Source organism: Lagopus leucura, unplaced genomic scaffold, assembly GCF_019238085.1.
Source record: "Lagopus leucura isolate 7727_CA_CO unplaced genomic scaffold, USGS_WTPT01 Super-Scaffold_100039, whole genome shotgun sequence".
NCBI classification, from domain to species: domain Eukaryota; kingdom Metazoa; phylum Chordata; class Aves; order Galliformes; family Phasianidae; genus Lagopus; species Lagopus leucura.
In genome coordinates, this window is record NW_024962288.1 from 3,804,379 (window position 1) to 3,828,835 (window position 24,457).

The 24,457-nt window shown below is 47.8% G+C and overlaps 1 non-coding gene across 1 annotated transcript; it reads left to right on the plus strand.

Annotated features, from left to right (window-relative positions):
• The first annotated feature begins 24,052 nt into the window (after positions 1 to 24,052).
• Positions 24,053 to 24,124, plus strand: TRNAE-UUC. Its single transcript has one exon. It is a non-coding gene; the product is annotated as a tRNA-Glu (tRNA).
• Positions 24,125 to 24,457: the final 333 nt, after the last annotated feature.

The window sequence follows — 24,457 nt, forward strand, 5'->3', positions numbered from 1 at the left end:
ATAGGTATTGTGGCTTTGATATTCTTTTACCAGGAAGATTTAGAGCTGTTCGGATGATTGGTGTCCGTAGAATACAGATAGGCAAAGCAGAGGATGGGCTGCATTTTGCTTCTGCCTCAGTTCATCATGTTCTGTGGTCAGCCCCTTGGGCCACATGAGCCTGGGATGTCTGGGGAAGCACTGCTGCTTGTATTTTGTCTTTTTTATTATTTTTCATAATTTTTATCTTGTATTTTTCCTGAGGATTCATGCAGAGATAGAGTAAAAAAAAGATGGGGCTTGGGACTATAGATGTTCACCCTCTAGCATGCATGGTGGGAAAGGGTTGAGAAACCCAGTTTGGTTCTTGGCTCCAAATTGACTTAAAAGTTCAAAAAACTTTTTATTTTACTCTGAGAGAGTAACCCAGCTTTCACATTCACATACTGAACATGGCAAAAAGATGGCGTTTATAGCTGGGAAGAAGCAGTGAGTTAATCCTCCTGTGCCTGGAAACACAGAGAGACTGCAGAGAGGTTTTATTCCCTATTTTATGACTGTGTAAAACAAATTCAGTGAAACTTGTCAGTGAACAAGGGTCTCCGGCTGCTAGGAAAAGGTCAGAACAAAGGTAAGTTTGTTTCTCGAGGCAGGAGACAAGGGCTGTGGGTATGAGCTGGTAATGCTGCCAAAGGCTGGGGTGTCAGGGCAGGCAGCAAAGTTTCCTTTCTCACTGGAGTTTTCTTCATGCTGCCTGGCAAAGCTGTGGACAGGTGTGATGGGCAGAACCCATTCAGAACTGGCCACTTCTGCAGCAGAGTGGACAGAGGTTCACTGGCAGTGCCTTTTCAGAGCAGGGTAGGTGGATAACCACTCTCTCCTGTCAACCAAAAGGATCTGAGTGCAGCCTGGCATCACTGCATCCCCAGCTCTTGTCCCCAGGGAGCTCCTGCCCTTCATTCATTGCAGGAGGATTTGGCAGCTGCCATTCATTTTATCTTCCTCTGAAGCACACGAGATTGCTGAGGCATAACACACAAGTGACAGTGCTGCAGTTGATCTTAACTTCTCTTTGGAGCAGTGCTTGTGCCCTTGGATGCTGGCATGGCCATTGGGCTCTTTGTCTTTCTCTAGCATGCTCTGGCCCATGGGAGCATCACAGCTGTGGCTGGGCCCTTGTGACACTCTGGTCTCCTCTCCCATGGCCTGTTCTGCCACTGGCTGTAACAGAGGGATGACCACAGCACTGCAGAGCTGTCAACGTGGAAATTATTTCTTAAAAAATCTTGCATTTCTTGTTGCAATTATTATGGGTGGTCAGGTAGCTTCTGTGTCACCAGAGGCCTGTATTCCTAGCAGTTCTGCTGCCATCTGAATCCTCAAGTACCAGTGGGCTGAGGGGCTCCTTCATTTCTTATTTGAAGATGGTGTTCATTTCTATTCTTGATGTTTTCTAGAGCCTGATAGAGAAGCTTGGAGACAAGTGCTGGTCTGCATTGGACCATCTGCGAAGCTTCTTTGAGACAGTGAGGTGACATAATGGCAACGGGCTTTGAAAGCCCATCCTCCAGATGTGAAGATGACAGGCTGGTGGTGTGAAGGGATATGCAGAGCTCTCTGCCATGAGCTTCCAGCTCCACTGAAGCAGAAGCAGGTTCCCACTGATGCCAGCACAGCAGAAGATCTGACACCTATGGATGGACCTTAGCTCTGGACGTGACTGAGCAGAACGTAAAAGCACCACCTGCCTCTGAGCTTCTCATCCTCTGTGAACCCAACCATTTTGTTCAGCCACATACAAAGAAGGAGCCAGCAGTGTTACGAGGGGCATCCCAGCTTCTCCTTGGTCATGACGTGGGTACCTGCAGCTCAAAGCAGCCAGAGCACACCTCTCATCTCCCACTTTGCACCCTTCCTGCAGCATTTTTAGCATGCGATGCATTTATAACCAACCAGTCTTTGCCTTTGTTAAGTCCCCATGTCAGCATGTGGTGAATCTGCTTTTCTGTGCCAAACATATCAGTGCTGTGGCTTCGTCTTTCAAGTTTATAGTTGTGATTTCTCAAAAATTGGAAGAGTACCAACAAACAAATAACGACAACAACATACCAGCCTACTGCAAGAACACACTGCGATTTTGGGAGCAGGTTTCTTTGGATGCTGCCAACAGATCTGAACTGAATTTTGCTTATTGTGAGACCTTGTTGTTGGGGCTCACTCCCTGTCTTTTCCTCTTTCTTCTTCTCTTGTGATGTGTCAAAATTTGGTGGAGAATTAGAATTGGTGGGAATTAGAAATGGGTTAGGAATTCACTGAACAATACTTGGTTGTTTTAAAGGCATTTTGGAGAATTTCTTCTTGTACCATTCACTCACAAAATGTAGCTTAGTAAAATGTAGTTAAAATTCAAATGACTAAGCTTGACTGCTTATCTAGATTTAAATCTAGCAAGTCTTTGAGGGCAACATCTTGTGCCAACACATAATTTCTGAATTCGTACACGTGTATACAGATGAAGAGCAGTTTTCATAGCTGGAAGGGGAAAACATGACCTGTCCAAAATTCTGAAAGTTTCCCTTGTTCTCTGAAGAAAACAAAATCCAATGGAAAAAAAACTCTGAGAGGTTTCTTCTGCAGATGAGGGAAGGATCTATTAACGTTCAGCCAAAGGAAACTCAAACTGCGTTCTGCAAGAGTCCCCAGTAGCCCATGCAGGAGATGACAACTGATCTCTGTACTAGGCTTTGGGACTTTGAAATCAGGAGATGGGCTGCAAAATTATGAGGTTTTAAAGTTTCTAACCTCCTGTTTGTCTCCTCGCTTCAGAGTCTTAAAGGGTCGAATACCAAAACTTTTTCAACTTTCTCTTGCTACCTTCAGTGCCAGAAGCAGAGCATTCTTCTTACTGACAACTGAGGTTTCTAACTGAGCCATGTCAGCTGAGATTTTAGGAAACGAAGCCAATCTCCTAGGAGCCGTTGGCCTGAGCTTGGTTCATCTTGAGATCTCAGATCCAGCTGGTTGCTATTGGGCTGCCACCAGAGCATCGCCATCCTGCAGGTCTAGCACTTGTGACTTTTCACACGCTGATGTTACATCCGCTGCTCCGTAGCCGAGCTGCAGTGCTGCCCCGGGGTGCGGCAGCCAGCTCATCTCATAACAGCCATCACTGCCGTGTGACGCGCGGAAGCGAAGCGAGCAGCGATAGCTATCAGAGCTGTTGGTGCTCCATGCATACGGGAGGTGAGGAGCTCTTGTTCCACCCTGCAGCACGGCTGCGATCTCAGCCACCTTCCCGTGTCAGCTTGAAGTGCAAACGTGACCTTCTGACTTTTGTTGTGAGAATCGAGGCTGGCCTGCTGCGGCCGAGCTCAGCTGGTGGTGAGGACAGGGCTGGGTCTCTGAGGGCGTCACGTCCCCCCCCCTCCAAACCTGCCTGGCCCCAGGTGGTCTTCAGCTGCCTACCATATCCCTGCTCCTTGCTCTCCATGTCATGAACAAATAGAGCAAAATGCTCATTTTCTGGAACAGCCAGTTCAAACCTGGTCAACAGCATCTTTATAGAGAGTCTCTAAGCACTGCTGGTTTTGTTTCTGGTTTTAACCAGATTTTCTGTCCAGACCAGAGAAACTATTCAGTGCAAATTGCAGAAAACCTAGCACATGGCAGGGGAAAAAAGAAATCTGTTTCAACAAATCCACACTTTCCAAGACAGAGTAATGTTGTCAAATGCTTCAAAACAGAGTGCTTAGGAAATTCCCACTTAGCTCCACCTGGCTTGATCTTACTAAAAGAGAAAGTCTTGACTTTGCACCTTTACTCCACTAAGGGCATGGCTGCTGTCAGTCTTCTCCAACCTTGGCTTGCTCTTTGGCCAGCCGTGCCAAAAACCATCCCTGGATGGTGATACTGTAGGCTCTGATGCCATGACCTGCTTTGTTTCTAGCTGTCCAATCAATCACGTGTGTTTTCCTGCCTGAACTGGACTTAAGAACAGGCCAAATTATTTAGATAGATACACCCAATTGGTGGAGCTGCACAAAACGTCACCATCAGAGAGCTGAGAAGGAGGAAGTGAAGAGAAATGAGGATGTTTTGTTTGAAGTGATGCCCTTGTTCCTTCACATGGACTTGAGCTGGGCCACGTCCATAAGCTCTTCACAGCTACACAGACCTGTCCTTGCTGTTCATTGCCAAGATTTGATGCAATCTATCACAGGTCTGCTTCTGCAGGGACCTTTGTTTCCATATTGCAATGACTCATTTGGGGACCAATGACCAACCCGACCAGTGCCCGGTGAGGGAAACCCTCACTGACCACAAAGAGGAAATGTCAGAGGGTGAATTTTCATCCATGCGATGAAAAAGCCATGTGAAGGCTTTTCCTTTTTTCCAGTCTTTGTCCTGAGTCTCACAGGACTCAGCCATTGCTGCGAGACTGTGCTGCCATGGACTGACACTGGGAAATGCAGTCGGGTATCAAAGCCAAGAAATATGAAATTACAAACAAACAAAAAAACCCCAAACAATCTGGTTTTGGAAAGGCCACTGAGGACAAAAAGCTTCTGGATCTTGTATAATCCCTCTTGTGTGGGCTGGCAGCAGCATGTGAGATCTGGATCTTTTAACTACTATTACTAAGGCATCGAAGGAGAAGGTGCATTACAAAGCCACGATCCTGTAATCGCAGAGTTACAGAATCACCAAGGTTGGAAAAGGTGTCTGAGATCATTTGGTCCAACCGTCCTCCTACCACCAATATTTGCAATATCTGGGCAGGTTCAGCAAGGCTTTGGAGCCTGGTAAAGGGTAGTCATTGAGCTGTGGGGATGTTCTGCTTTCTCTATGCACGTGCCTCAGTTTGGCTGTAACACAGTCCTTTGTAAAAACCACATTTTGCAAACATTGAGCAGGGCACTAGGTAATAATTTAGCAATTAAAAGCTCCAGAAATGCCATTTGCACTGGGCAACAGTGGGAGATGGTCTCCCCAGGATGCTTCTGGCCTTTTCCTGGATATGAGCAGGAGAACTGGGCTGCAGCAGGGAGGAGGGCATGGGAAGGGGTGGAAGACGAAGATCCCAAACCTGTGGGGAACAGATACTGGAGCTGGGACATGGCTTGGGTGAGGGAGCTCCGGGGCTGGGAGCAGTGCCATTGAAGTTTTATGGGACACCCAGCTTGCTTGGCAGTTCTGTGAAGTTTCCAGCCCTGGTACTGAACCACATGGGTATGAATATAATGACAAAGGAAATAATCATTCTGTAGCATTTTATTCTTGAGAAACCCATTTCTTCGGCACCCCAGTGCCTGTTTGCAGAGGAGGGCAAGGTTTGTACATCCAGACTGTGGGAGTGAACTCAGACTGCTGAACATGGGTTGTTCCTGCTGTTTGTGAGAGCGAGAGCAGCAGCAGCCACAGCTTGAGTCCTGCAGACTGAACAAGGTCATCTTGAGGCCAGCACAGGGCAAGAAAATCCTAACCCAAATCCTGCCTGGTGCTCTGACAGCTCTTTGATATGTAGTTATATCCTCAACTCAACCAGCTGCCCATCAAGACCTGCTGAGCACCCAAAGACTTTGGTCATGGCCATCATCACTAAACTTGCAGTGGGACAGCAGTTTCACAGAGCTGATCTAGGTCTGGCACAGGAGAAGCATCACTGAATATGCATCTATCTCAGCCTGCTGTTAGGTGTTGCAATTGTTCCTTGCTGATGGGAAACAAAACACAGCTTTGAAAAAAATATATATCCTGGTGATAGGCTTTGTTTTGCATTTCTTTGTGACAGAAGTGATTAAACTGCTAAATCACAGCTGCTTTTTTTCATAAAAAAAAAAAGACAAAGCATCTTTAGATCCCTACATCATTTCAAGAGTTGCAGAAAGCTCAAGGTAGATGGAAGTGATTAGATCTATCTTGGTTTTATCGCTGTGCCTCCTACACCCACAGGCTCCTGAGCTGGGTGTATTTGCTGTCTCATGGCCTAATAGCTTCCTGTGTTACTCATAACTTAAACACTGTGGGAGAGATAAGGGATCGGGTTTGGTTTGTTTCCTATGAGGAGAAATGAACTTTAATAAATATCTCGTTACCAGAAAGTATCATAGTGAAAGTACCATGCTTTCTCCTGCTCAACAACTGGCTCTTTAATTTTCACCGTGGTCAAAGAACAGCATGAAAGCCCTGAAAAATGATCCCAGTCACACCCAGCTGGGTTTTCAATAACTGCAGGATCAGATAGGGCTGAGGGCTGATTGTGGGAGGTTATCAGATAGAGGTAGCAAAATGCTGCAGCTTTTGCTCAAAGTATCTCTCCCAGTGATGCCCATTGAAGCTCTAGAAAACTGCAGCACCTGCCATCTCTGGTGCTTCAGAAAGCTCCTGAACCCTTTGGACCATGTGAGCAGCCCTGGTCCATCTGACGGGGAATCCAGAATGTAAGAAAGACAGAAAACTGTTGGAGAGCACCCATAGGAGGTTTATGGAGATGGGGAAGGGTCTGGAGGGCGAAGCATGCAAGAAACAGCTGAGTCCCTGAGTTCGTTCAGCCCTGAGCAGTGGAGGGGAGGTCGCCTCCAACTCAGGATATTCTATGATGCTGTGCACTTTTTAACATGTGGGGTTGGAAATACTGTGGGTTATTTGTTACAAATGATTTACAAGGGCCTTCAAAGGGAAATAAATTTCACAAGGGCAGTGCCTTCAGGGAAAATAATATGTACTTGGATGGGCGATCCATCATTCTGCATTAAGCCCAGAAGCTCAGCTGACATTGAAGCATACCTGATAATCTCCTATCTAAATAATTTCCCCTTGAAATCTTCCATCTGTGCAGCTTTGTGCCGTTGATGAGAGGGTAAACTCTTGGGACAGAACTTCTGGTGAAACTGGTCTGGTAATGGCATGGTTGAGGTGGTGAGCTGCCAAGTCACGCCCCAGGAGATCTCACTCTGCTCCTACTTTCTCCACAGGAGACACTGGTGGTGCCAAATGACCCCAGGGAGCTGCTAAATCAGACATAGGTCGTAGGTCAGACATCTATTCTGCACTTTCTGGAAATCTAGGTCACTACAGTGCTTTCAAGGAATACCCACTCGGTCATCTCTTGGCTTACGATCAGTATCAGAGGAAAGCTTGGAGCTTCCTACAGAGCCTTCATGATCTGACTTGGCCAACAAGAAAGTTTCACCCAAGCTTTAGGAGCCAGTGTTTGTCTTCAGCCTGAGACACTTCAGCAGATTTCTCCAAATCTTTTCTTTGCTTCTCTTGGTCTGCTATATACCTGTCAGCCATTCTGGCATGAGATTAGGCCAATTTATGGGCTTCCAATTTGTCTTCCACTGGTAATGCTGAAAACTATCAGGAAGACCCCAACTCTGTGCAGTGGGGCAAGACAGCTCCAGTTGTGATGGGGAGCAGAGGTAGGAAAGGCTGTCATGGGTTGGGACATTGGCCCTTTGGGGGGTCCTACAGCCCCTCAGCACCCTCCTACCACGTGTTCCTACAGCCATGCTGAAGCAGGGACAATGGTGGGATATGAAGGATGCACCATGTCCTCTGGGCCAACTTTCCACGTGGTCTGCATGTGGTCAGCTGGCTTGAGAGAGTAATGTGATGATCGTGCAACCGAACTCAAGAAATTAGTCACTAATTATAGCAGCCGCCCACAGTGTCCCCATTAATGCACTATCTGAGCAGGTCATGAACCTCGTGAATCACCTCTGAATCCACATGTAACTCTGGTAAAATAACAGGAAATACAGGCATAACGAGATGTCACCTCAGTGCTGATGATGCTGATAGCATGTACCACACTTGTTCCTTTGCCATGGAAACAGGTTTGGATGGGACTCAACAGTGTGAATGCTCCTCAGCTGCCTCCCTGCTGAGCTTGGGCTGCAGGTTTGCCTTGTGCCTGGCTTGCAGGGCCAGTGGGGGGAAAGTGTGCAGAAAGCTTCCAAACAGCCCTGAGAGCAGCCCTGGCAGCTGTGCTCAGCCTGCAGGCTCTCAGGTGGGTGAGGAGTCCTTTCTGTTCACCTCAGCACGTGGGTGAGATCCAGGACAGAGTGGCAGAGTCGCCTTCCTAGTGTGACTTGCTGCTGCTGACACTGCTTCTGTGCCAGCACCTGCGCAGCCACAGAGCATGGCTGTCCAGCCATGGAGCATGGCAGCATTGCTAGAGCCTCTCAGATGTGGTTGTTTTGTTTTCCTCCCTTCTTCTCCCCAGGGGAACGCTGCAAGCAGAGCAGAGCTTGCCAAGGGCAGTTTGGGTGTACCGTGAGAAAGGGGTTCACAGCCCAGGGTGCACAACCCAGCTCAGATGCCTGCATGGAGACTGATGTTCCACTGGCTGCTGTCCTGCAGGTGATGGGCACCAGAGCTGTGCCCGGCTCTGTTTTGGGCCCACTCCTCTGACCCCTGTGCCATCTCCTGAGCCCCACTTCCCTCCATCCACAGGGCTGCCTGGCTCCCAGGCTCCCTCCATCCCTGCCAGGAACCCCTCACCCTCTGCCTCCCAGCCTCTCCTTCCTGGCACTCCAAAGCACACTGCCTCTCTCGTTTCTCCCTTTCTCTTCTTCCTTCAGCCCCATCTCACCTTGTCCACTTCCCCCTGCTCCTCACCCTGTGGCACAGCTCACATGAAATTCGACAAAACCACTTTGGTTGTGCTGGAGGGATCCGTGAGTTTGCTTTGAATACAGCAGCATGTTTTGGCTAAAGGGAACAGGAGAACATTTTGAAAATGTCAAAATATTGTGTTTAGGCATTTTTTAAACAAAATGTTTCACTTGGTAGTTGACAAAGAAATAAAGCATAAAAAAATGTTTCCAAATCTCCAAAGTCAATCTCCCATTTGTGTTCTGAGGCGGCACCTGCACGTGCGGGTTCAGAACTGCAGAGGCATGCAGACAGACTTCAGATAACGTCCAGGCACTGCATGGGAGTTTTTTTTGGGAAAATAGAAATGTTTCCACAGGAGTCAAAACATTCTCTGATTTAATTTCGGCCCCGTTTCACTGGGGAAAAAAAAAAATCCAGCAACAACTCTGTCCTTGCAAGGCTTGCATCAAGGACTCCTGCCTGCTTTTATGTTGGCTGCGATGTAGGAGCACTTGTGACAACACTGGGGCTCATGAACTCATCTCATTTGCTTCTTGGGCTGGAGGGGGAATTGATTCTGGGGCCAGACCCTCTGCTGCATCCCTCCCTCTTTGCAGCTGTGCTCAGTTTGGCTTCTTCATCCTTTATACAGGATGGGCAAAGTCTCTTCTCTGCATCCTTTTGCTCCAGCCTGTGCTCTGCCCTGCCCCACCGGTTTTCCTCAGGTGGTGCTGCAATTTCTTTGGATTTTCTGAGCCCTTCTCATTTCCTAACATGCCTGGCTCCCCAGCCCTTGTCCTTCCCATCCCCTCAAGCACTGCTGATCCCCACAGCCATTCCCTCTTCCCAGCACTGCTCTGGCCTCATCGAGCCCCCCTGAAAAGCACTGGTGCTACACACATCCCATTCTTTTCTGCTTTTTAAGGCTGCACTCGTGCCAGCTGCCTGTTTGTCTTTCCACCATCTGTCTGTCAGTCCACCCACAGAGCTTTTAAATCTGAAGACTGATTTCCAGCCAGCTTGTCCAAAGCCTGAGAGATGAGAAGTCCCCACAAGCACAGGGCTTTGCCACCTGCCTTGGGTTGCAGCCCGTGACCATGTGTGATTTCTGAGCCATGTGGAAGGACGTGGAAAGCTCACAGTGCAGCCTTGTGGGAAGGCTGGGACATAAAGGAGAGACCTCTGCATTGAGGTGAGCAAAGCTCAAGTTTTGGGAACTTTGGCTGCTTGAATTTGCTTTGAGCCAGGTTTAATGATCACCAGACCATAAAGACCCACAGGTGATTTTCCACTGTCTCTTGTGGCATTCAAAGTTTTGCAGTGGTTTTGCTGACCACCTTCTGATGTATTGCAGTTTTCCCATGGACCACAGTGGTGTGATAGGAGTTCTGAGTGTGAACAAATAGGCAAAGAGCCCGACTTTCCTAACTTAGCCCTTGGAATTCTTGTCCTGTTGGCACTGTCCGGTGATGCCCAGGAAATCTAATATTTCTCCTATAGCTGCAGCTCCTGAAGCTGCAAGTGTGCCAAACATTCCTGTGATTCTGCAGGAATCAGCCCAAATGAGCTGAAGGTGTTCAGTGTCACAACTTCAGATGAAAATTGTTCCCATTTTGCATTCTGCTTTCCAGATTTTAGCCAAAAGAAGTATGACATACATGGGATGTATGTTATATATGTGTGTCTTTATATAAATGAATGGATGAGCACACAGGGCCCCTATGGGTTCCATAGGGGTGCCGGCAGTGCAAAGGATGCTTTAGAGGTCATGAAGTCCTAAAAGAGCCTATGGAGTCTTCTGGGTCTGTGAGAATCCCAGGGATGCTACAGGGGCCACAGAGTCCTAAAAGGCCCTATGGATTCCGTATGTATGTCTGTATCAACGCTATCTGTGCCGTTTGTGCTGTCACCCACCCCCGTACCGCTCGATACATCGCGTGGGGTTTGACTGAGCACCGCTAGAGGCCAGTGTGTGCCTTGAATACTGAGCCCAGCGCACTAGTTAATAACTGGAGGCCGATGTTTCCCGCCCGGTGAGCCCTCGTTGCACAGAGGGTGCTGGCTGGGACCCAGGAGGCAGCTGCCCATGGCTGGTACAAGGTGGGTCCACCTTGGGTCCTATGTAGTCCTGGAAGCGTTTCGTTGCACTGTTACAGCATGAGCCTGGGCTTCAGCCAGTTTGGGACCCGCTCTTTGCTAGGAGGGTTTCTCCTTCTTGCTCAGAAATGGGCATTTTCAGTGGGCTGCTCTGAGGAAGCCAATGACAGAGAAAATCAGGGGTTCCCTTCAGCCCCATGCCAAACCCTGGGTGTATTTTGGTAGGCATAGTGCACCCAGCATTTGCCCCATGCCAGGCAATTGCCTCTCCTTCCTCTTCCAGAGACTTACGAAAGGAAAGTACCCAGCAGCTCCAAGTAGGATGTGCAGACCACCAGGCTCCCTGTGCTCCCCCAGCACAGGAGGAAAAGGATCTGCAATGCTGTGCTCTGGGCCACCAAAACAAGCAGGGAGCACCACTGAGAGGATCCAGCATCACCTCCCTTCCCACCCCTCAGTCCCAAAGCACAGCCCTACAGCCCATCCAAGCCATGCAGGCGCTGCTGGGTGCCTCAAGCAGTGCTGGCACACAAGGGTTAAGCAGGACTGTCCTTCATCTGCTGGAATCCGCTGACAGAACTGGCATTGAGTGTTCGTGCACTGCACGATGTTTGGGAAAAAAGAAGGCATGAAATATGTTTAATCTCTCATTTTGGAATCGCGTTTCACATCTAAGTTAAATAAAATGTTTCTGAGGTCATTAAACATCAGAAATAGTACAAGATTTGGGTTTGCCATAGTTTCAGAATGAATCAGGTTTCTGAACTTGTTTTAATCTCTGTATAATTGCTTTTCTGTATACGCTAACCTTTAGAAAATGAGTTTAATAATTAGTCATCTCAGACTAGTTAAAGACAACATCCTGCCCTCTATTCAGTTTTATTTTCAACAAAAAACTAATGCCAAAGTAAATTCTTTGCCGGAGGTGGAAACGTAGATTCAGGCTCCATGTTCAGCAGGTAAAATACCTTGTGCTAATCTGCCTGAGAGCCTGGAAAGTTCAACAGTGCTGACCTTGACTTCCAGGGGAAATGGCTTTTCCCTCTTCCTCTGCAAGAACTGGAAGTGGAAAACAAGTAGCAGCACCAGCACAGAGCCTGAGAGCAGAGTGAGGAGAGGGCTTCACTCTGGGGTGCTGCAGGGACCTCTGTCCTGGATTCTCTGCTCCAGGATGGAGGGGCTGGGCAGAGGTCAGGCTCAGTTTCACAGCCTCACAGCCCTCCGATTAAACAATTTCCTCCTAACATCTCCCCTCTTTTAGTTTAAAGCCACTCCCTTTGGGTCCACAAGCTCTGGGCCAGCAGCTCGGTGGAGCCCTGCTGCCCACCTCCAAGACATATCAGGACAGAGGTGCAGGGGCTGCCAGCCCCTGGGAAGTAGGCAGCTTATCAGAGCTCTTTTAAACCCGGGAACACAGAAAGATACAAACTCTGGCTGGTCAAATCTTTCCCACATCAGCTCGCTCCTGGTGCACATTTCAAGCTGATCCTTGGGTGCTGGAAAGCTGATGCCTGCCCTATGCTGCACTGCTGTCCAGGGCTGCTGGGCACTTCTGATGCTATTTATGAGTGTGATAGAAAATGTGGAACCATAGAAGGTCTGGGAAAGCAAGAGAAATGCTGCCAGGTACTTCTGTCCATTCACCATCAGCATGAGCTTTTCCTTCTGTGTTGTCTTGTGCTTTATTTAAGCTTTCAAAGTGATGAACCTGATGCCATTTCCCCAGTGAGATTATTTCAGCAGCTGGTAGGTCCCACTCTAGGGAATGCTTGCTGCTCCTCACTTCACATTTTCCCTTTCTTAACTTCATCTCATGATTCCCAGCTCTAAGCTTGTAGCTGATCCCCATCCCTGATGACAGAGCCCGTGTGGATTTTCAGGAGCTTTTGGCATCTATTGGTCAACTTAGTCCCACTGAAGTCAGTCGTTTCGGTGGTGCACAAGCTAATCACAAGTGCTCTGGGCTTGGAAAGACCTTCCTGGCCACCCCATTCCCCTTGGAGGGGCAACAGCACCATCCTGCTCACCGTTTTCCTGCAGAATTGGGTGATAAGCCCACCCTGGGATCTCCAGGTTCCTGATTCCAGCCCTTAACCACCCACTGAAATGATGGAAAAAACTCACATCGGGGGTGGGATGAGGCCATAATCCCATCCTGGGTGTGAGTTTGATTTTGGATCAGGGGCGTTCAGCTCCTTGCATGCAGTGAGCAGACCCAGCCAGCAGCAAGGGGCTGCTCAAGCATCCCTGCTTCTGCAAGGAGCCCTGCACAGCTCCTACTGAAACCAGAGCAAATCCAGGAGAAGAAGTCCAGGAGCCAGCTGCTTTGCTGCAGAATGCAAAGAGGTTCAGCAGGGTGGTGGACTCTCAGGAGTCTTCAGGAGCTGTATTGCCATGTGTCTGTATAGACCTCAAAGACCGAGTTTTTGCAGAAAATTTAAGGAAAGAAAGCTGATACCTGGAGAGGCAGCAGGAGCTTTCTAGACTTCTTAGTGTGAAATGGTTTCAAATCCTCAGTGAATGCTGAACACGAGAAAGAACAAAACACCCACAGGAAAAGAGCCAAACACAGCACTTGGTGAACATCACAGCAGGACAGCCATGAAGTTGGGCTGCCTGCTTATCTGGAGGACATTGTATGGGGTGAGACCACTGCAGCGACAGATGCCCAATGGTCAGCATGGGCTGGGGCTCCCCATAGCCAAGGGTGAAAGTGTCACCTCCTCGTGCCCATGGAAGCTGAGTGCATGTGTGTGCTCAGGCACTTGCTGGTTACTTGCACCTAACATTGGTTTGTATGGTCAATGGAGATGGATGCACTGGAGGCAGGAGGGGAGAACAGGAATGCCACTGTCCTTGAGTTCATCGCTGTCACCGTGTGCTGGTGTGTTTATATATGGTCAATGGGCTCCAGAGCTGTGGATGGGATGTGCCATGGGGAGCTCAACAAAGCCAATGCCAACCCAAGGAAATAATGGGCATGTGCAGCATGCTTGGGAAGTCAGCCTGTGGTGTGCAACATCAGCAGAAGAAGATCCCTTCCCCCCTCCTCTGCTACATCAACATTTGCTTTCATTTTACCACTGAACAAATGAAGACAACAGCTGTGTTATTTAGCATTGTGTTTCTACTACTGACAAAGAATGGTCCTTTAAAACATGCAAAATGCTGTGTGCCCCTCCCGTGCAAAGTGGAATTGGAGGTTTGGAACAAATGACCTTAACAAGTGCAGCTGGAGCATTAAAAATATAGGTTGTAGCAAGGGTGGTTTGGCTTGGTTGATCTGACTGATGATGGAAAGAATAATTGCATTGACTGAGAAGGAGAGCCACGTGCCTCACATTGCAGTAAAGGCAAATCTTCAGAATTGATGATTATTCAAAGAAGTGATCTAAAATAAAAACCCCATATCTCTACTGCTACTAAAGGTCATTCAGATCCTGCAAAGGTTGCTTTGTAATGAAGACCTTGGATGCAATAGAACCGAGGTTGCCATACCTGCACTGAGTGAAGGAGATGGATGCCAGGACCAAATGGGACCTGGGCTGGAAACAGCCCCATGAGTGCCCAAAATGGTGAAACCACAGCAGCACCCCACTTGGCACATGTTCACCAATGTATTTCCCTGTTTTCAGCCTACTGCTTAGGTGTACCTCCCTGCACTGCCTTAACCCCCACAAAGCAGTGAGGCCAGGGAAAGGAGTAAGCTTGGATATTCATGCTGCTGTGGTATGGAAAGTTGAGCAGAGAATAACTGTGTGACATGAATGACACAACACATCCAAATTTTTGTCTGAAGCACTCAGAAATGAAGCTTGAGCGTGCAGGGCATTTTGAAACCTAAGTGGGAGTGTTTGCCAAAGCTCAGGTAGCAGTCATGGGAGATGTGCATCTTTGGAGTAAGTTTGATGTAAATGGGCACTTGCAAAGAATCACGTAATCACAGAAACACCAAGGTTGGAAAAGACCTACAAGATCTTCCAGTCCAACTGTGCACTGATCACCAATAGTTCTCACTAAACTGAAAGAAAAATGATGGTTGGCCAGAGGCCAAAGGCGAGCGGTAACGTGTGCTAAAAAAGCCATTGTATTGATTGAAACGCATCTAGAAAACATCAGTCTGGTGTAGAACATGAGTAATCAGCAAAAGCTAACGGCTATTCAACACAGCTCCAAATGTGTGTTTCTGAACGCCCTTCATCAACAAATTGATGAAATGTTCATGGGTGCAGCGGGTTCAAAGAAGGCTATGGATGAGCTGCTAGGGGAGGTGGCTGCATGTGGGGCTGTGCCTCCAATGGGGTGGTGTGGGCTCCCACAAGTATCCATGGAACCAAGGACACCAGGGGCACAAGTGGCACCAGGGGCGCCCAGGGACACCCAGGGGCACCAAGGCCTCCATGGTGTCCATCGCATGCAGGGTGGTGGCCCTGGGGTCTGGCTGTTTAGAAATTTAGGAGACAGGTGCACAGCTTGCATACAAGAGGGACCTGCAAAGCGGCCTGTAAAAAACGCAGGTTTTCTGATAAAAGGCTGAGCTTCCTCTGCCTGCCCTTGGTGCCTCCATCCCCGCTCCCTCAGTGCTTCTGCTGCTCTGTGCTCGATGGACTCACACCATTTCTGCTGGTGGAAGCATCCTGGGGACCAGGCAGGCCCTCTGAGCCCTGAACAAAGTGCAGGGTCTCTTCCTTTCTCCCATGCTGGGATCACACAAAGCCCTTGGGAGCTCAGAGTTCCCAGGAAGGGAACTGGGAGTCAAGGGGAGCCCCAGCAGCAGGCTCTGTGCAAAGCTCTGCATTTTGGACCTTCTGACACAGAAATCATTTGGGAGTTTTGTGGCAAGAGCTCTGCTGCACACGTGATGCTTGTGGCAAGGACCACTGAAAGCAAGGTGCTGAGAAACGAAGCCGTTTCCCCATGCTTGGTGCCCTCTTTCCTACCACCACCAATTTGTGCAGTGAAGTAAAGGTTTTACTTCCAGAACTGCGCATTTTTAATATTTTATTTATGTAATTTCTTCCGTCTGTTAAGATGGATTTTAAATGCATTAACTGCAGCATAATAACCTCAGACCTTTGGAGAAAAGGAACTACAATGAAGATTCTTGCCTCTTAATGTTCTGGGTTTCAGGCAAAAATTATGCTGTGAGATAGGAATTCTTAAAAGAGAACCACCATAGTTCCACTGAACAAGAAAATCCAGTTAGGAAGAAAATGTATTGGAAAACATCTATTTGCCCACAAAATAATGTAAAAATAATGAGTCCATATTCCTCTTTGATGTGTGTGGCACATGCTCCTTTAAGGAGAAATTCTGTATTTCAGAGATAGTGTGCATATCGTGGAATGAAACGGTTGTTATGGCAACAACTCTCAAAAGCAAGTACTTAACTGAGAAATGTGTTCCACATAGCCATAGAAAAATGAAAACATGAAAACAGAGACAGGAAGAATGGACAAACAGAAGCAGTATGAGACGACAAAGACATTTCGGATTTTCAAGCGCACAGAAATGCAGAGCTGAACCAGTCCTTGGACTTGTTTATTTATATTTTAATTTTCAGCCCAAGTTTAAAGATGCATCTTGGAAGGTTTAGTATGTCTTTTTATTTTGTGTTGATGATTCAATAATTAACAAGTGCCATATTGTTTTAGGCCACTCTTCTTGCTGTGGAGCCACAGGATGGGATGCAGTCAGGCTGGTGTTTGTTGCTGCTGTATTCAGACAGCCCTGGGCATAGGTAGCCTGCACCCCAGGCAGTGCATCCCTGGCATCCCTGCATCCCACCATCCAGCATCCCAGGATCTCCAGCATCCCAGAATTCCAGCATCCTCAGCATCCCAGCATCTCCAGCATCATCAGCATCCCTTCATCCCAGCATCCCCAGCATCCCTTCATCCCAGCATCCTGGCATCCCAGCATTCCCAATATCCCAGCATCTCCTGCATTCCAGCATCTTCACATTCCCAACATCTCTACCATCCCTAGACTAGGTCACCTACAGAAGCAGAGTACACCAGGTGTCCTGCTGCTCCTTTTTGCCTTTAAAAACAAGCATAGTACCATTTGGGGGAGAGAGTGGAAAAGGCAGTGTGGGTGGGATCTCTGTTGTCCCCCCAGCTTCTCTGCTCCAAGCAGAACCTTTATAAAGACACAGGAGCCAAAAAGCATCCCGAGAGAAAGGTGGAAAAGCCCAAATCATCGATGGCCCTTGGCATCATGGGTGTCTTCTGCCATCACACTCACACCATCTGGACAACGGACTATGCTACGGAGAAAACTCTCATGGTCCATCTGGAAAGAAACTCATTTCTGAGCCCAAATTTACCTATGGGTTGAACCTGGAACAAGCAAGCTAGGCATAAAATACTGTGGTCTGGTCTTGTTTAATTTTGGAATCTTTTTTGGTGCTTCACTTATGGCAATCTGGACTCCCTGAGCAATGGCAATACCTTCTGACTTCATAGACTCCCAGTTTCATTAGCACACACTTTCTGCTGGAAGAGCCAGTCTGGTCCCAGGCAGCAGCCTGCAGCACTGCTTTCTGGGCTGGCAGCTCTTTGTGGCCTCCCTCTATCTGGACCCACATCCACTTGGTAACCGAGGTCCTTATTCCCAGAATCTCTACTCAAATAATAATTTCCTATCAGTCTGTGTATGCAGTATTTTGTTCAAACCCAGATAGATGAGCTCCTCTGCTGCTGACTGTTTTCTTATTACAATGATATTAAATTAGTCTAATGTGATCTACTTCTGATAAAACCTCCCTGTATTTTTTTCTTTCATTTTGTGTTTGCCTCCACGTCATCCAAGGTCCACGTCCTAACAAGGTTTTCTAGGACAAATGGGAGGGCCTAAAAACAGAAGAACAGCACAGAAAAAAAAAAAGATTAAAAAACCTCTAGCATTTGAACTAACCCAAACTGGCTGTCCTGATTTCTGCACTGGTGCACGCTGCTTATCTGAGCACTTACAGAGATGACCGAAGGGTGGGCACCAACTGAGATTCAAAAGATAAACCACGGTGAAGCTTGACTTTCTGGGTCTGGATGATGCTGCTGAACTTTGCTTTGACTCTGGGTTCAGGTTTAGGAACAGGTTTGCTGCTGGTAGGTGGCAGCTTGGGCTTAATGGCACCAGGGGAGGGCACCTATGGCAGGAGGAGCAGCACAGAATGGAATACGCTGGGATGGCAGCACAACTCCTCCACCCCTCCCTGACCACATCAGGCCACATTTCTGAAGGTGTAGATGGTTCACTTCTAGGGCAGGACTCACTGCAAGGCTTTTGCTCCTAGTTACTCATCCCTCTCCCTCTGTGCTTGGTGGGGTGAAGTGGCATCTTCAGAACATGACAGTCCCAAAATTGTGTCTTGGCCTCAGGGAAGGCTGCCATCCTGCTGGAGCACCCATTCCTCTCCATACATTCTCTACATCTCATCACTAACCCCAGACTCCATTTGGGTTATGGATGTAGGCTGGCTGGATGAGGGTTTATCCCATGCTGCATGTGTGGCGATGGAAGAGCAGAATTTTTCAACCTAACCCAACGATGGCAGCTCTGCTGAATCCTCCTTTGTAAATAAGTCACTTACATGTCCCAAAGGCAAAGCAAGAATTTGTAAATGAAAACTTTTTCAGATAAATCTTTTGTAGGATTTACAAACCTTCTGATCGGATTTGTAACTCCAGACACAGATTTGTATACTTGCTGGGAGATTTGAAGGATTTAAAAATCCATCTCTTGACTTGTGAAACAATCTAATATTTTAGAAACCAGGTAGCTAAACCTAAGACTAAAAGCACACAGCACTTGGGGCTGAAGGTTTAGTGACAGGATTTATACATTAGAACCGAGAGATAATGTAACTCAGGTGTATTAAATCCTGATTTATTAACAAACTCAGAAGTAATGGCTTTACAAATAACTCCCAAGACATTTGAAAGAGCTTAACCCTTAGAGCACTAGCATTTGTCAGCCTGCCACCTCCACGAATGCCAAGCAATGTGTTTAAATATACTGGGGAAAATTCCACAGCTGCACTATAGTCTCTATCACTGGCGTTCCCCTTCCCAAAAGACTTGCAGGGTGTGAAAAACAGCATCTCTGAGTGCTGGGCACCTCTGGTGTGTTCCCTTGGGGCTTTTTTGCTCCCGTTCTGCTCAGCAACACCTCTGCTTGCCTGCTGGGACAAAGCATGTCCCTGTGCCACCATTGAGGATGTGCTGATTGGGCCCAGGGATCTCTGCCAGGGGGGTGCTTTGGTGGGCTGAGATTCATTGGGAGAGGGCTGGGAGCATGTGGGGACCAAGGCATGCTGTCTTGGTTATTGAGGGCTCTGGAAAGGATGCTGGGCTCTCTGGGGATGCTCTCCCTGCACCATCTCTCTCTCTCTCCTTGCCAGCAGTCTTCTTTTTTCCCCAGTTACCTCCTATCTAGACTACATGGCTTTGAGCTCCTCAAGGGATGGAGATGGGAGATCTCCATTTGGGATGGTGAAGTAGCATCTCCCCCAGCTGTTCAAGCACTCTGTGCTCTTGCTATCTTTCAGTCTCATGGCAACCACCAGAACTGATTTCTTCCTGGTGACAATTAATTCTGCAGTAACTTTACCTCTGCAAAATGTTTCCAAACATAAAGGCTTTCACTGCAGAACCAACTCTTCTCCATTCGCGTTTATGCCAAAAGCACCAGCATAACAAAACAGCATTTCCACAGCAGTTGTAATTTTTAGATAGAGAAACCATAATTACCTGGAGGAGTCTGACAGGGCCGCTAATTCCCCTTTCCTCTTCCCTCTGGTGCCCTATTAGCTTTTGTTTAGCATAATTGAGTTCTCACAGCTGGCGTGCCCCAGCGAGCAGCGTGCCTTGGATCTCCCTGGGCACTTGATGAGCTCTGTGGGTATCTGAGCCCTCGTGCACACAGAGGAGCACTGCGTGCTTTCTGCTGGTGAAAGAGCTGGATGCTGTGCTGTGTCCAAATGTGCTTGCAAACAAAACGGCCATTCACAACAGCGTGCTCCGTTATGGTGTAAAGAGCACTAGAAAACGATTGTGAAAATAATAGCTGCTTCGTAATAAGAGAGCCAAGAGCTGGAGTGCTGGATGCAGAGAGCTGGAATGGGAAAGACACTTGACATCTCTCTTGGGTTCCCCTTGCACAAGCAATTAAGCATTTTAAGAAATGTAACTCTTATTCCCGTTGGTGAGCTCTTCGCTCTTCCTCCTATCCGGCTCTTCCTCAAACGGCTGCTCTTTATTTTTGGAATGCATTTCCCTCCTACTTTGATCGGGACTTGTTATTTGTGGTGTGGGAGCACCCAGAAGCCAGGCATGAGGTCACCCACATGAACCCTGCTCTGCCTGGAGCATCTCCCAAGAGGGATTCAATGGACTCAACAGCCCGTGCTTCCATCAGCCTCATGGCTTAGGTGACCAGAAGGAGGGAAAGGGTTAAAACCAGAGTAATTAATATAAAAAGACTGTTCATTATTATAAGACGTCTGTGTATCATTAAATTTCATTTGAGCTTTAATTAGACTCTTTTTTTTTTTTTTCATATAAAAGTCTTTCTTGTGTCAATTAGTTGATTGACTATCATCTGGTTTCTGGGTTAGTGAAACCTGATCCGTTGTGAATGAATTTGTTTATCAGGGAAAAGGGACCAGGGGATGGAAAAAAAATTCAATTAAATGTCAATGTGTGGAGTGACAAGAAGCATTCGATAGGGCTTTTAGTTTAATTGCTTGTATTTCATTAAGAGATTTATTTATCAAGAGAATTCTTCAATTTCAAAAGATGCTGGACAATTTCTTGCTTGCTTCTGGCTTTTCAGGTGCTCCTGTGTTGTTCACAATAAGTAGGGAACACTTTTTAATTAGTAAAAGTACTTAGTTGTGAGAAGTCCTAACGCTGTCACATCACTGACATGCAGTGAGAGCCTCTTGATCACATCCACGAGCAAATTGCTGGGGGCAGGGTGTGTACCCCTGCATGGTGAATGGCTCTCCTTGAGATTCTGCCCCTCCCTCGGCTGTTTCCCATGATCGTGGTGTTAATCCTGAAAGTTTGGCGTGAGGAGAACCTCATCCATCTCCCAGCCCTGGGAACGTCTTGGAAGATCTGTTTTAAATCTTCTAAATGCTGTACGTCCCTTTGGAAAGGATGGTTTCCATTTATGTTGTATTTGGATTCCAGCTCATCTCTTGCGGTTGACAAATAAAAATGGAACAGCTTTGGGTGGGAGCTGGCAGGCAGGCACCCTGGCAGTGCAGTGTGCTGGTACTGCCTGCAGTATGACACCCTCACAATGAAGTGCTGGGAGCACCAAGTTTATCTGATAAATCTCGGTTTATTTCTAACCCAGCCTGAAAACCATGAGTACAAAAGCATGCAGTGAGGTCCTCCAGCTACTGCAGCTCTTCTTCTCGCGTGGACTTTGTGTTGTGGCCATCAGGGGTCTTTTTCCATGCATCTGTCACTGCACTGAGGACACAGATTCACTGTTGTAGATTGGTGGGGATGGATCCCAGACTGGATGCTCTACTGGATGTAAAGCAGTGGGACCAGAGCTTTTGTGAAAAGGGATATCTTCTGTGGGGTAGGTAGGTAATTACCAAACCAAATGATTGGTGTAGTGAATATGGAGGAGAACTGGAAAAAAAGCCCTGTGAAACCAGGTCCTGTGCTCTTCTCATGCAGAAAATGCTGTGTCACATCGGTAAGCTGACCAAGACCTATTTTAGAGCTGTTTAACTCCATACCCATGGGAGATTTCCCTTCGAGATGGCTTGGGAGCAGGGAAGCTCTCTCCATGGATTTGCTCAAAGGCCAGCAGAAATCCTGGCAGGGCCTCTGGGAGTATCTGTATGACAAGTAGCTCTAATGAGTACTAATTACACCCAGCACAAGTGATGCAGTTCTTTTCTGAAGTACATCAGTACAGTTCAGCATTTTCTGCCGTTTCTGTGTTTTGTGCCCCCATTTGTTTGTGAAGTACAGCCAGGACAGGTCTGTTCCCACAAACTCGTTCTTTCTTTTATTCTGCAATGAGAACTCACTTCAGATAAGAAGATGGGAGGCAACAGATGAAACAACTGGCAATTACATCCTCCCCAAACATTTTGTCTGCAACTCTACAACAGCATCACAAAAGCACAAGGGAAGCCTGGGCTGCTGCATGAGCAAATCAGAAGGGCAGGATGTGAGAAATTCTCCAAATTGTCCTCTGTGGGGAAGCTATCAATTTACAAATGTGCTTGGAGAGATCCCAGGTTTGGTCAGAGCAGAGGTGACATGGGTGAATAGTCTGTATTTCACCTGAACCTACTGAAGAAAAGTAAAACCTACTGGAAAAGTAAAAACAGGCTGGCCTTTCCAGGGAACCACTGTAGCAGCAGAAGAGGTAGAGGAAAGTCTGTGTTTTCTAGGAATGTTAATAAAGCATGCTGCTGGGAACAGCTCTGGGCAAGTGCTCCAGATCATAGAATCATAGAATCATAAAATCATAGAATGGCCTGGGTTGAAAAGGACCACAATACTCATTTAGTTTCAACCCCCTGCTATGTGCAGGTCACCAACCAGCAGCCCAGGCTGCCCAGAGCCACATCCAGCCTGGCCTTGAATGCCTGCAGGGATGGGGCATCCACAGCCTCCTTGGGCAACCTGTTCCAGTGCCTCACCACCATCTGTGTGATGAGCCAAGGGAGCATGCTGTGAACATCACACACATCTCACGCTCCTCCACACCTTCAGCTGGGATGGGCTAGGTGAAATTGGCCCCTTTCTGGAGGCTAAAGGAAGTAGCTTGCAGTCCTTTGTCCTGGACCTGCTTGGCATCTCACCCCCTGTGGGCTGTACAACAATGGACCAAGGCAGCCACCTCCTGCACCCACCTCAAGGAGTTTCTCCAGTGACTGTTGGGAGCCCATAGACCTGCAAGCTGCTTCTTTGTGCCCAACAGGAGATAGATATACACAGCCAGGGAGCACAGGTTTTGAGCTTGGCTGGGCAAATCTTAGACCTTGTGTCTTCATGAACATCCTGGTACAGATACACTCCATGCAATATTGGCCAGGGGAAGCAGGAGGACTTATCATTTGTTAACTGAAGCAAAATGGGTTTTATAAAGAAGAAAAAATGGGGAAAATATCCTAACCACATAACAAAAGTGCTCCTCCTCACTTCCCCTGAAGCAGTACTCACTGGGACATGCCCATACCTTGGCTCTGGGAGAGGTCCCTAACCTGGATGCTGTCAGCTACAGGTGCCAGCACAGCCCCTTTGCCTCTTTGGCAGCATTAGTCAAGCTCTTGGGGTTAATATCTAGGGTTTGGCTATTGCTTTTTGATGAAAAATGAAAACACTCAGTTGGGAGAATAAAGATCCTCCAGTTGTGTCTCCTCGGTATCCCCAAGGATGTGTGCAGGGTTGTTGGTGTTGCTCCATCGTCAGCCTGGGCAGTGCCTGCACTTACCCTTCATGGCTGCTTCACCCACCCTGGATCCTGGGACAATCAAAGGTGAGCAAAGGGAGATATCAGATCTGCCACACGCTATCTGTTTTTGGAGTCTCCCTGGGTGGGGGGAGGAGGGACCATATCCCACACACCCCCTGCTGTGTGTCCTCAGACCATCCTTTGCTCCACAGAAGTCCTTGTGCTGCAGAACACGTTGGCCTGGCTCCTGCAAGCCTGCAAGCCTGTGGTAGAGACAAGCAATGGAATGTTCTTCTCAACAGGAAGCTATACAGTGTGCATAGCAGCTCCAGCCCCTGTATAGGCATTCTGTTTTCATCTCTAAGCAGCTGAAGTGTGCGTGTCTATCAGTAAATCTCCATCATCCCAATTGCAGTGTGTTTCCTCAGATAAAGGTGCTGTGTGATGGCAATTATGTTTTCATTTGTTGTGGGAAAACTTAATGCGCAGAGTGGCAGAAATGTTATTCATCCTCCGTTAATTATGAGCTACTTACCGTAGGAAATCAAGCAAAAACAAAACAAAACAAAACAAAAAAGAGTAATCAAATCAAATAAAGGGGAAGTGTGCCTTCATGCTGGGTGGAATTAGCTCCTGCCACCAATTAACACTGATTTAACGGTGTTAATGGCCTCATGCGTGACCCTACCTTCAATTGGGCAGCTGCCTAATGCAGCCAGCCCTGGGACAGGACTTGCAGCAGCTCTGCGTGTACCTGCTGCAAACTGCATCTCTGAAACGGAGATACAGGAGGGTCCCAGCATTTTGTTGTGCTTTTGCCTTCCAAGCTGCCAGGGAAGGGGAAAGAGGGAGTGGTTCTGGGGTCTCCGCAGGGTTCAGCAGGGTCAATTTGCCCGGGGGCTCAGAGCCAGGCAGATGGGCCAACCAGATGTGCTCCCACATGGTCTAGCGGTTAGGATTTCTGGTTTTCACCCAGGCAGCCCGGGTTCGACTCCCGGTGTGGGAAATCATTCACTGTGTTGTGTTTTGGGGCTCCGCTGGGTAAAATAACATCAACCTGACACAGGAGTTGGCTGCACAAGGACATCTTCTCATTAGCCACCACGGATAATTTTTCTCTCTATCCAGGTGCAACACTGGAAAAAAGAGCTCAGAGCAAATGTGGGGAGATGTTCAAAACTCAACCAACAAGGCTCCCAGAAACCTGCTCTAGATAGACTTGCTTGGAGCAGAATGCTGCACTGCACACATGCAGAGCACACTGCTGAATCAGAAAGTTCTAAGATGCCCTTATTTCACAGTTTCATGAGCCATTCAGCAACCATCTCCTTACCACCAG